Consider the following 9,827-nt stretch of genomic DNA (forward strand, 5'->3'; position numbering starts at 1 on the left):
ACCACGTCAGCTCTTTCTTCAGTCCATCAAAGACAAACACATGGTGCTTTGGTCACAAGTAGACCCAACAAACACCTACCATTCACAGCACAATCCAAAGCACCAGATGGCAGGACTTTTAAGATAGAAAATGGAGGCAGAAAGGAGATCCTAGGCACAGACAGCCCATAGATACAACTTTTTAGGTTCTTCTGAGCCTTGGTTTTGGTCCACTGGCCCTAAATAAAGGAGGACAGAGTACGTCAAGTCTTAAAAGCACTATGGAAAATTCTAAATCGGCGAGAATGAGCACATTCACTTCAGAAACATTTATACAGCAGCAATGTGTTAGAGATTATAAATTCTAGGATTTACTACAAGGGGATGAAACCTGCATGAGAAATTTACAATTTACTTTTCCCTCACATTACACCTTGCTTCCCACAAAACTATATTCATAAACACTGACACCCCCCCCCAAAAAAAAGTCACCAATGAAAAAACTCTGTAACAATGTAGAGGTTGTGTAAAGCACAACCTTGAACAAATAAGAAGCGTCAATCACTGCACTATGCATTATATATTTGTATTTAACTGATTTTAAATTAACTTAAAATAATTAAACAATTTTGGTATGTTCATTAAAATGTTTACCTACACCATGTTGGCCAGATCACAGCTTCATGATATGAAAGCGTCAGATTCAAACAGAAAATATAATTATTTCAACTCTCCCAGACACGGTACTTACACCTGCATGCTACTCACTCCCCCTTCGGAAGGCTGGGTTCAGATCTGTGAGACTACTGCTGCTCTAGTCCTGTCTGGTCCTAGAAGCTGCACAGAGAGTTCAGCAGGCCCAGCCAACAAGGACCTACCCCTTGTGGGCCAAGAAGCCCACGGCAAGCTCCTCGAACTCCAAACTTCCAGTGTCTCCTCTGCAAAAATGAGGATAGCAATAGCACAATCAATGGTTCTCAGGAGGAATAAAGCAGAAAAAGCATGAAAGCAATCACTTCAGGTCTGGCACGTGTCATCTCCCAGATTTAATTCATCGGTAAAAAGGTAGTGACACCTACCAACAACACACAATACCCCACACGTAGCAGTAACATTACATCTCCTCCCCTATCAGTGGATAACATTCACATGTATGACTTTGGTCATTTTTCTTGTTCTGAAAAATGAGTTTACAGTAAATGCCAACGTATATCAATAAGATCTAGGCAGAATTCGTTTCATTCAATACAAAGCTTGCAAGAAAAGACCTTCATGTCCTGACAAATAAGTAAACTCTGTGATGATGCTACTTGTTCCCTTCTCGGAGGCTTTCATCTGCTAAAAAGTGGCAATAGTGCCACCCAGCCAAAAACATCTATTTCATACTTTCCTCTAAAAACCATTTCATTAGTGTTTATGCAAATCAGACCATAATTAACAGCATTTGCTAAAAATCTCACCTATCCTGAAAGTTGAATTACATATGCCTATCTGAATTTTATTTCCATGATAGAGCCTAGCAAAAAAAAAAAAAAAACAATACAATTGTTATAGACAGGAAGAGAGGAGGTTCGTCTGGTACTTTATAATCAGAAACACATTTATGTAGTTCTGAATGGAAAGATTTGGCACCATTCCTAGAAATTAATGCCACAAAGTGGTAGACAGCAATTTCATTTCTCCTACACTAGGTTGCCTTTTGGTAGTCATGAAATGGAAGAGAGAAAAAAAAAACCTTGCACAAATGTTAGCAGAGAGAAAAAGCCATCAACGGTCAAATAATCCACTACGAAACATGGTTGTCAGAAGAGACATAAAAAAACAACTACTTAAGGCAGCTGGCTGAGGCACTGAAACACAGGTACACCCAAACAGGAGCTGGAACCGCGCTCATCCTCTTCCACCGAGGATCCTTCTAAGGACAGAGATGCGACTTCAGATTTGAATGCTTACTGCACTCACAAACTTCCTGGAATTTACTACTATTCACTCAAATAAGGTCATTTACTTTGCCCAAGTTTTCAGAATTTGCATTTTAAATAATTTCTATAGGCATCAGTAAAAATTCCCAAAGACCCCCACAGCAATATTTTGCTAATTATTTAAGGGATTTTAGAAGGAGATACAGTAATGAAATAAGTTCTTAAGCTCGAGCTTTAAGACAAAATAAACTACTACAGAAACTAAACTTTACTGGTTTACAAGCCAAAAAAAACCCCCTCATTTCACAAATGATAGAACTTTTAATTATATTGAAATTTAAAACAAGATTTTAGCTGAAAACTGTCTAAACTGAAAATGTTTACTTTCAAAAGTTAAAGACTTACATATTAAGACTTTGACTCTCATCTTTCCTGTGTTACCCTTGAGACAAGTATTTTCTCAAAATTAAGACACTTAAAAATACAGGAAAAAAGGTTTCCATAAAATCTTTAGAGATAGAGAAGTAGCAACTCAAAACTAACATCCAAAAAAGAAGAGTCATGTTCAAAATGACTCTTTACTACACGATAGAACATATACAGTACACAGAAGACACTATAATTTTTCCTGCGGGAACTAATCAGCATTTTTTTAAGGGGATATCTTTAACAATACAATTGTTATTTAGACAATTTCTCAAACTTCCCAGCGAGAAAAGTTATGTGACTTGCTGAAGAACCCAATTTTAAGAATTGGGATGTCAAGTTCTCTAATTTCCAACAATGGGCATGGAGTGCTAGAGAAACGATGTTACTGAGAAATGTTCTAATGATCCTCACTGCGGCTCCTAACTTCTGGTTTCACCGGACACTTCCACCCCATCGCACTCATGGAGCTTCACTCCTAATCACGACTCACCTTCAGCGGACCGCCGGCCTGAAAAGAGGCTGAAGTCCTCTCTCCTGTAGGGCTCTGCCCCAGGACTCTTGGCCCCAAACCTTAAACACTAAGTTCTGGATTCAATGTCTTTATTTATCCAAGGACTTGCTTCTTGATGCATCATAACCTCTGAACAATGCGTAGGTCCTTTTATTCGGTGTATATACTCAAGTCTTAGGTTGATTGTGGGACCCTTTAAAAGACAGCAATGGGTTTTAAACCATCTTTCCCCAGTTTTCATTATTAAATCGGAGTATATGATAATCACCGGAAAGATATTACTTAAAGAATGTGTAACATGGGATCTTGCTGCTTCGACAACATTTAGCACACAAATGTATTCAAGACACAAGTGGTAGGCTCATTCAGTGTTTCACCTCCAAGGACAGCCACAAAGAGAAAACAATGTACTCATAAAGACACCGGAACGCAAACTTTCTTCAGAAGTTTCATGTGTTTAAATATTGCAGGATGTTAAAAATTATCTCCAAAGCACAATGGCATGAAAAAATTACCTACATTGGATCTCAACAAAAATAAGGTGAATGCTAATTTGCAATGTATCTTTCCATCACTTCAACCTTTCAGGTTTTCAGAGATGAGACAACTGACCAGAGTTCACACATTTCCAAGAGAAGACTGCTTCCATTATGAGTTTTACAAATAAAATATTAAGGGTGAGGATCTGGTATTTCATTTCAAATAGTAATGGCCTATTTTTCCAACCTGGAAAATGTTGACATTCTATCTAAGAATCCCAGCGTTGGTCGTCTTATGTACAGATCCCCAAATCCTTACACCGCCTTCAGCCTGAACGTATTTCAACCAGTTCCCACAATTACTACATTACTATTATCTTAGTCTCACTGCCAAAAACCCAGCTGCAGGCTAACTATGCAAGAATGAGACACTGTTGAAATGACTAAAAAAAAATTTCTTTTTACCCTTAGTGCATTAAGCTAAATCCTGCAATTAAATAAAACCAAGTAACACACACACACACACACACACACACACACCCCTCCTCCTCCTCCTGAGAAAAGAAAGGAAACGAGAGAGAAAGAAACAGCAAGTCCTTCTTCCACCTAAGTCAGAAGCAGAGCTGGGGGCTGGGCTGGGAAGAGGGGTAAACTTGGAGGCACAATGAATAAAGGAGGTCTCCGGGGCTTTCGCCCCGAAAACCACAGGGCCACAGCAAGTTGAGCGCCAGCTGCGGGGAAGGAGCCGCCCGGATCCGGGTTCGAGGCCCACCCTTCCCTGCCTGAGGGCCAGTGAGTCCCCATATCGGGTCCGGGCTATTCCTCCGCCCCACCTCCAGGTCCCCAAGGATTTCCTTCTTCCTCCTCCTTCCTCTCTCCCCCCTTTTGTCTTTGAGGCAATCGGCCGGCTCCCAAGGAGGCCGGCTGGCCTCCCCAAGCCCCCGGCCTCCCTGTGCGCTCCGGCCTCAAGCCCCTCCGTCTCTGCGAGACCCCCGAATCCACCAACCTCCCCATCTTTCACGAACACCCCCAGGCCTTCTCACGTCCCCCAAACCTCCCCGTTTACCCGAGCCCCCGGGCTCCCCTCGTCCCCTGGCCTGCCGGAGCACGCCGACCTCCCCACAAGTCCGTCCTCCACCCATCGCCGTTCTCCCAGAACCCGTCCCCTCGTCCCCCTTCCCTGGCCTCTCCTGTCCCCCCGCCGACCTCCCCACATCTCCGTCCTCCCGGAGACCCCCAGTCCGCCCCACATCTCCCGACACGCCCGCGCCCCGATCCTCCCCACAGCGCCGTCCTCCCCGGGCCCCTCCCTCGTCCTCCCCACTTCTCCGGCCTCCCCACATGGTAGGCCTCCCCAGCGGCGCGCGGCAGGGGTCCGTCTCCGCCGCATCCGCCGCGCGGACCGGCTGGTTGGCCCCGCTCGGCCCTCCGCCCGCGGGCCGCGGCCCTGCCAACCCGCAGCTCCAGGAGCCGGCCCACCCGCCCGCATCCCGGCCCCCGCCCCGTTCCCGCACTCACTCGGACCGCGCGGGACACCAGGAGGCGAGGGCAGACCACTGCGAGGCGGCGCCGCGAATCGACGGGCGGCGCTCCCTCCAACGCCTCACGCCGCAGGCGCACAGCGGTCCCGGCCCGGCGGCGGCGGCGGCAGCGGCGGGGTTGCGCTCTCGGGTCGTGCTGCGTCGCCGCGGGCCGCGCATGCGCGGCGACCGGCTGAGGAGCGCTTCCCCGCCACGGCGCGCGCCCGGCCGCGTCCCCGCGCCGAGCTTCCGCCCCCCCCCCCCCCCCCCCCCGCCGGGAGGACCCGGCATGCGCTTGGCGGCCCGCGCTTGCCTTGCAAGCCCTGGGGCTCCGCTCCGGAGACCGCGCCGGACAGTCGCGCCTCTCATTCAGGACGGCAAGGGACTGAGCGCGCATGTGGTGGCCGGGTCTGGGGGAGCCTCGGCGGAGGCCGGGAGGGGCGGACCGCCGAACTGAGGTCCCTGGGGTCCCACTGGTGGCACTCTGCGCTGGCGGGGCTGGACCGACCTCGGGGAAGCCCTCCCACCCGCTGCCCTTCCCCCACAGCCCGGACGTGGCCCTTTTGCAGGGCCTCCCTAGCCCTCCGCCCTGCAGGGCAGCCCCAGCCCCGGAACCCGCAGGGTCGCGCCCCGCAGTGGGCTGGGGCCTGGCCCGAGTCCTCGCGCGTGTCTTCGCCAGGCTTCCTGCCCACCCCGAGGAGTTAGGTGTCCTGGGCCCCTCTGCACACAGGAGAGTGAGGCTCAGGGATGTGTTCCGTGGCATCACAGCTAATGCTGGGCTGTACTTAGATTGGATCCTGGAAAACGGCCTGAAAGAGGCTGTGGGAGGTGGCTGGAGGTAGACAGATGTGGGGCCTGCGTGCTGGTCCCTGGGCTGCAGAAAGAAGAGGAGGACCCCGGGGATCTGGGAGTCACCAGGCCAAGGGCAGCTGAGCAGACCCAGGACACCAAGTGGAAGGGGCAAAAATGCACTTGTCCAGGGGCTTCTTCAGGCATCCTTAGGAGCCTGGCCTTTGTTGTTTAGGCCGCAGGCAGCCTGGGGAGGGTTTCAAGCAGGAAGTAATATCTGATTTGTGTTCTTTAAAAAAAAAAAATGACAACCTTGCGGTAGGAAATGAAACCAGAGGCAGGGCTACTTTCATCTTTATGGTGTCACTTTGATCCTCACCACAAGCCAGGAGGGTCCTGGGATGGATCCCTGCATTGGTCTCCCTACTCAGAGGGGAGTCAGCTTCTCCCTCTCCCTCTGCCCCTCCCCCTGCTCTCTCTCTCTCTCAAATGAATAAATAAAATCTTTAAAAGAACAAAGGTAATAAATATCCCAAACTCATCATTTCCTGATGGCTTTACTACATACTGCCATCATCTATGCTCTCGTCTGTTGTATCTTTACAGCAGAAATCCACGGAAATGACATGACGAGCCGCCGACGTCTCTTCCTGTGTTCAGTGAGGGCAGGCTGGCAGCTTGAAATCAGCCACGGTGGGAATATGCACCCCATGGAGACTGGCACACGCCACAAATCAGCCCCCCCCCCCCCCCGCGGGAGCCTGTTATATTTACCAGCATTGCACGGTCTATGTGCTGCATGGTGAGATGACATACAGTCTGGAAACAATGAGACAGGGACATTTAAAACAAAGCTTCATTTTAGTCCAACGAAATGAAATGCGTTCTGAGCACCTGCGAATTCCATGCCCACCTCTCGCTTCCTCCACCGTTGGCTCTCCGTGATGACAGCTGTGATTTGTGAGCACCTGGTAGATGCCAGGCGTATGAAGTTGTATTCTCTTATTATCACTTTCCGGTTCAGTGTGAATATTGTCCCATTTCATGAATGAGAAAACGGAGGCACAGAAGGGTTAAGACACTGCCCAGGATCAAACCTTTTGCTCCCTGCCTCAGGGCCTCTTGTCTGGCTCCGTGTGTACCGTCCCCCTTTCTTGCCCGAAGCAACCCAGAATCCGCGACTATGTCATTGGTCGTGTCGTCACTTTAAGTTCCAATTAGTCTTCATATCCACTTGTTCTGCGTTTTCTGAAATGTCATTTATTCTTTGGCTTGAGCGATTTTCCTTTCCATCTTCTCCACTCTCTGCGATTGCATTTAATGGCGACGTTGATAAAGCTCTTTTCTTTAAAGTGATCTAGCCAAAGCGAGGGGTACTTTATAACCTTCAACAGATAATTAATGCGTGTGACAACCCACAGACATTGCACACACTTCAGCAGGAGGATTGGGAGGAGTTCACAAGCACCGGAGCTGGAAATAAATTACAGGGGAAAGGCCTGCACCCCCTCCCTCGGGAACCCACACTCCGAGGTTGGCATCTCCTCCTTCCCGCAGCATCCTTGTTAACAGTGTCGGCAGCCAGCGTGGTCACCGTAAGGGGGAAACCGAGGCAAGGAAGTGCCTCACCCAGGGCATCAGCAAATCAGCACCAGAGGTGTGTGGGACACAGGAGTTCTGGGCAGAACCCAGCCAAGAACGGGGATTACCTCATGCTAAATCCAGTGTTTGTTGAACGACTGAATGAAGGTTTCCCTATGTACTCCTTTCTCCCCGTGATTATGTACAGCGTGTTGCCTTTGACCCTCTGGCTGTGGTTTTGTATTTCTTGACTTGCCTGCATGGTAAACTCCTTAGGGTAAGGAACAGAGTGGCCTAAGCTCCCTAAAATTGAGTTCCTTCGTGTTTACAACGGGGATCATGCGGCCGTTACAAGGAATAAGCAGCATCTGCCTAGGAAAGAGCGGGCGTCTTGTTCACAGCGCATCTCCTGCACGGATGCTCATCTGATAGGGGCCCTGGGTCTGATGCAGGAGGGCACGAGTGCCGCGGTCACCGCCCCCAATACGGACCTGTAGTTTGTAGCTCATCTCGTGTGTCGGGGAGAGTGACCAGGACTCTCTGCTCGTTCCACAAACGGGCTTTGAGGACACATATCTACACAGAGAGCCTTGGGCCTAAATTGGCAGCCCAGAGCCGCCTCCACGGGCAACAAAGGAGCTCTGGGCTCTGCTTGGTTGGTAATTACCATCTCCACCTGGAAAAAACCCTGGTGACTCAGCCGGGTGGAAATGCCACCTATGCCTCAGGGACAGGAAAAGAGCTGGGACCTCGGCCAGCCCCAAAGGGAGGCAGCGGTCTGGCTCCCGGTGAAAGTCAACGTGGCTTCTCACTCGCCTCTCAGGAAAGACCACACAGCTGGGGACCCAGAGCTGCCTCTTCTGTCACGTCGCCCTGCTCAGCCTGGCGCCCCTGCTCTGTGGAAGGACAGAGGACTTAGGTGAGCTCCCGGGTGGCCCCTTGAGCTCTGAAGTCCTGCGAATTCACAAGAGGCTGACATTTAGCCTGTGGCAGGCTATCGGCGGTCCCCACCGGAGCTCTCCGGGGCCAGGACGAAGCCTGGCTCTCACACGAATTGCAAAGCCAGCAGCGAGGCTCAACAAACACATCGCTGTGCCGGCTTTAAAACAACGCTTTAGGAAACCCCCACCTCCAGCAGACGGCCGTGCGGCAGCAGGCAGATCTCGAGGACACACAACCAACCCGCCAGCTCCTCGGTGTCGCGAACCAACTGAGGTTGGTGCAGATCAGAGCAGGGCCCCAGGCGCACCTGCGAGGGGCAGGCCTGCAGACACAGACCTGACAGGGCATCAAACAAAGGGCGCTGAGCTAGGATGGTGGCGGACCAACGTGTCCGAGAGTGACAGGTTTCGGGGAAAGACTTCCATGTCAACCCGGCCAGGACCGCGTGTACTTGTCACCCTGGGATCCACCCCCTTCCAGGCAAGTGGGCGGCCTGCATTTAAATATGTGGATATGTTTGTATCTCTGGGCAGAACATAGCATTTGGGAGCGGGCGGGATGTGTCATCCTGTGTTTCTTTTCTATCCACGGGGATGCCAAGTCGGGGACTCTGGTTCAGATGAACACACTTGTTTGCCTTAAAGGGTCAGGAGGCAGAAAGTGTGACTTAGAACGGCCCCATGCAGCTCTGTGGGTGATGTGTTCTGGGTCGTCCTTGAGGCCTGACACATGGGAGCAGCTTCTGCATCCAGCTGTCTCCTTCCAATTGATACATCAAGCTGCAGGTGTTCATTGAGTACCTACCATGTGCTCGATGCTAGGCCACGTACCGTGGAAGGGCAGAGAAGGTACCAGCTGTGCCACAGGCCCATGTAGACCACAGGGTCACCTGCTGGGGAGAGGAAGGGCCCATGCCCATCTCCTCTCCCCTCTAGGCAATGTCCCTGCTGTCCCTTCACACCTTCATTTTTCCACAGTCACCCTGTGCTGATGACCCCCAAACCTGGACCTTGGGCCGGGCCTCTGCCCAGACTCCAGACTGGGGTCCAACAGGCACATTGAGCTCACAGTTCCCCCAGATGGAAGCCCCCCATTCCTAGCAGGCTGTCCTTGCTCCTGGAGCCTGGGCCTCCTCATAGCCCCCTCCCCAAGTCCTCCTTCTGCCTGTCCCCTCTACCCACCCCGTTACCAGTTCCTGTTGCTTTCCCAGGCCAAATGTTCTCTAATCCATCCTGTTATTTCCATCCCCACCTGGACCCCCAGGGCCGCCCCAGTTCCTGGCCTGCGCAGGCCTGGGTCATTGTGTCTTCCCTGGACTGTGGAGGCTAATCTATATCCATCCAGTACATTCGTTTTGTGCTAAAGTCAGCCAGAGTCCATTTGGATTGCTTGTGCCCAATGAGCCAGAACTGCTCCCCCCCTCCCCTGCCCTCGTGCAGAGCCAGCCCTGCTATGTGGAGTGCTCTCTCTAAGCTGGGCAAGGCACCGTGTCACCTGTCAGTTTTGGGGGTCCTACTCTTGGCCCCTGCTCTTCCTCTGACACCCTCAAAATAGTGACAGTCACACTGTGTCCAGATCTCAGAGGCAGAAGGCTGCTGGGACTCTGGGCCTGGTGGGCTCAGTGGTGGGGACTGTCTCTCTCAGCTCCTGGCTGCTTCTCGCAGGGGCACAGTGG

At 51.2% G+C, this 9,827-nt stretch overlaps 1 protein-coding gene across 2 annotated transcripts in view; it reads right to left on the reverse strand.

The window, feature by feature from the left end:
• The window catches only part of LOC125281393 (focal adhesion kinase 1-like), a 98,085-nt gene extending 93,105 nt beyond the window's left edge, over window positions 1-4,980 (reverse strand). The window contains exon 1 of one of the 2 annotated variants that reach the window (XM_057312740.1): window positions 4,839-4,980. The gene's annotated coding sequence lies outside the window, so the exon portion shown is untranslated. The remainder of the gene's footprint in view (window positions 1-4,838) is intronic. The other variant, XM_057312741.1, reaches the window with a different exon arrangement.
• Window positions 4,981-9,827: the final 4,847 nt, after the last annotated feature.

The sequence above is a fragment of the Ursus arctos genome, unplaced genomic scaffold (assembly GCF_023065955.2).
Source record: "Ursus arctos isolate Adak ecotype North America unplaced genomic scaffold, UrsArc2.0 scaffold_16, whole genome shotgun sequence".
In the NCBI taxonomy this organism is placed as follows: Eukaryota; Metazoa; Chordata; class Mammalia; order Carnivora; family Ursidae; genus Ursus; species Ursus arctos.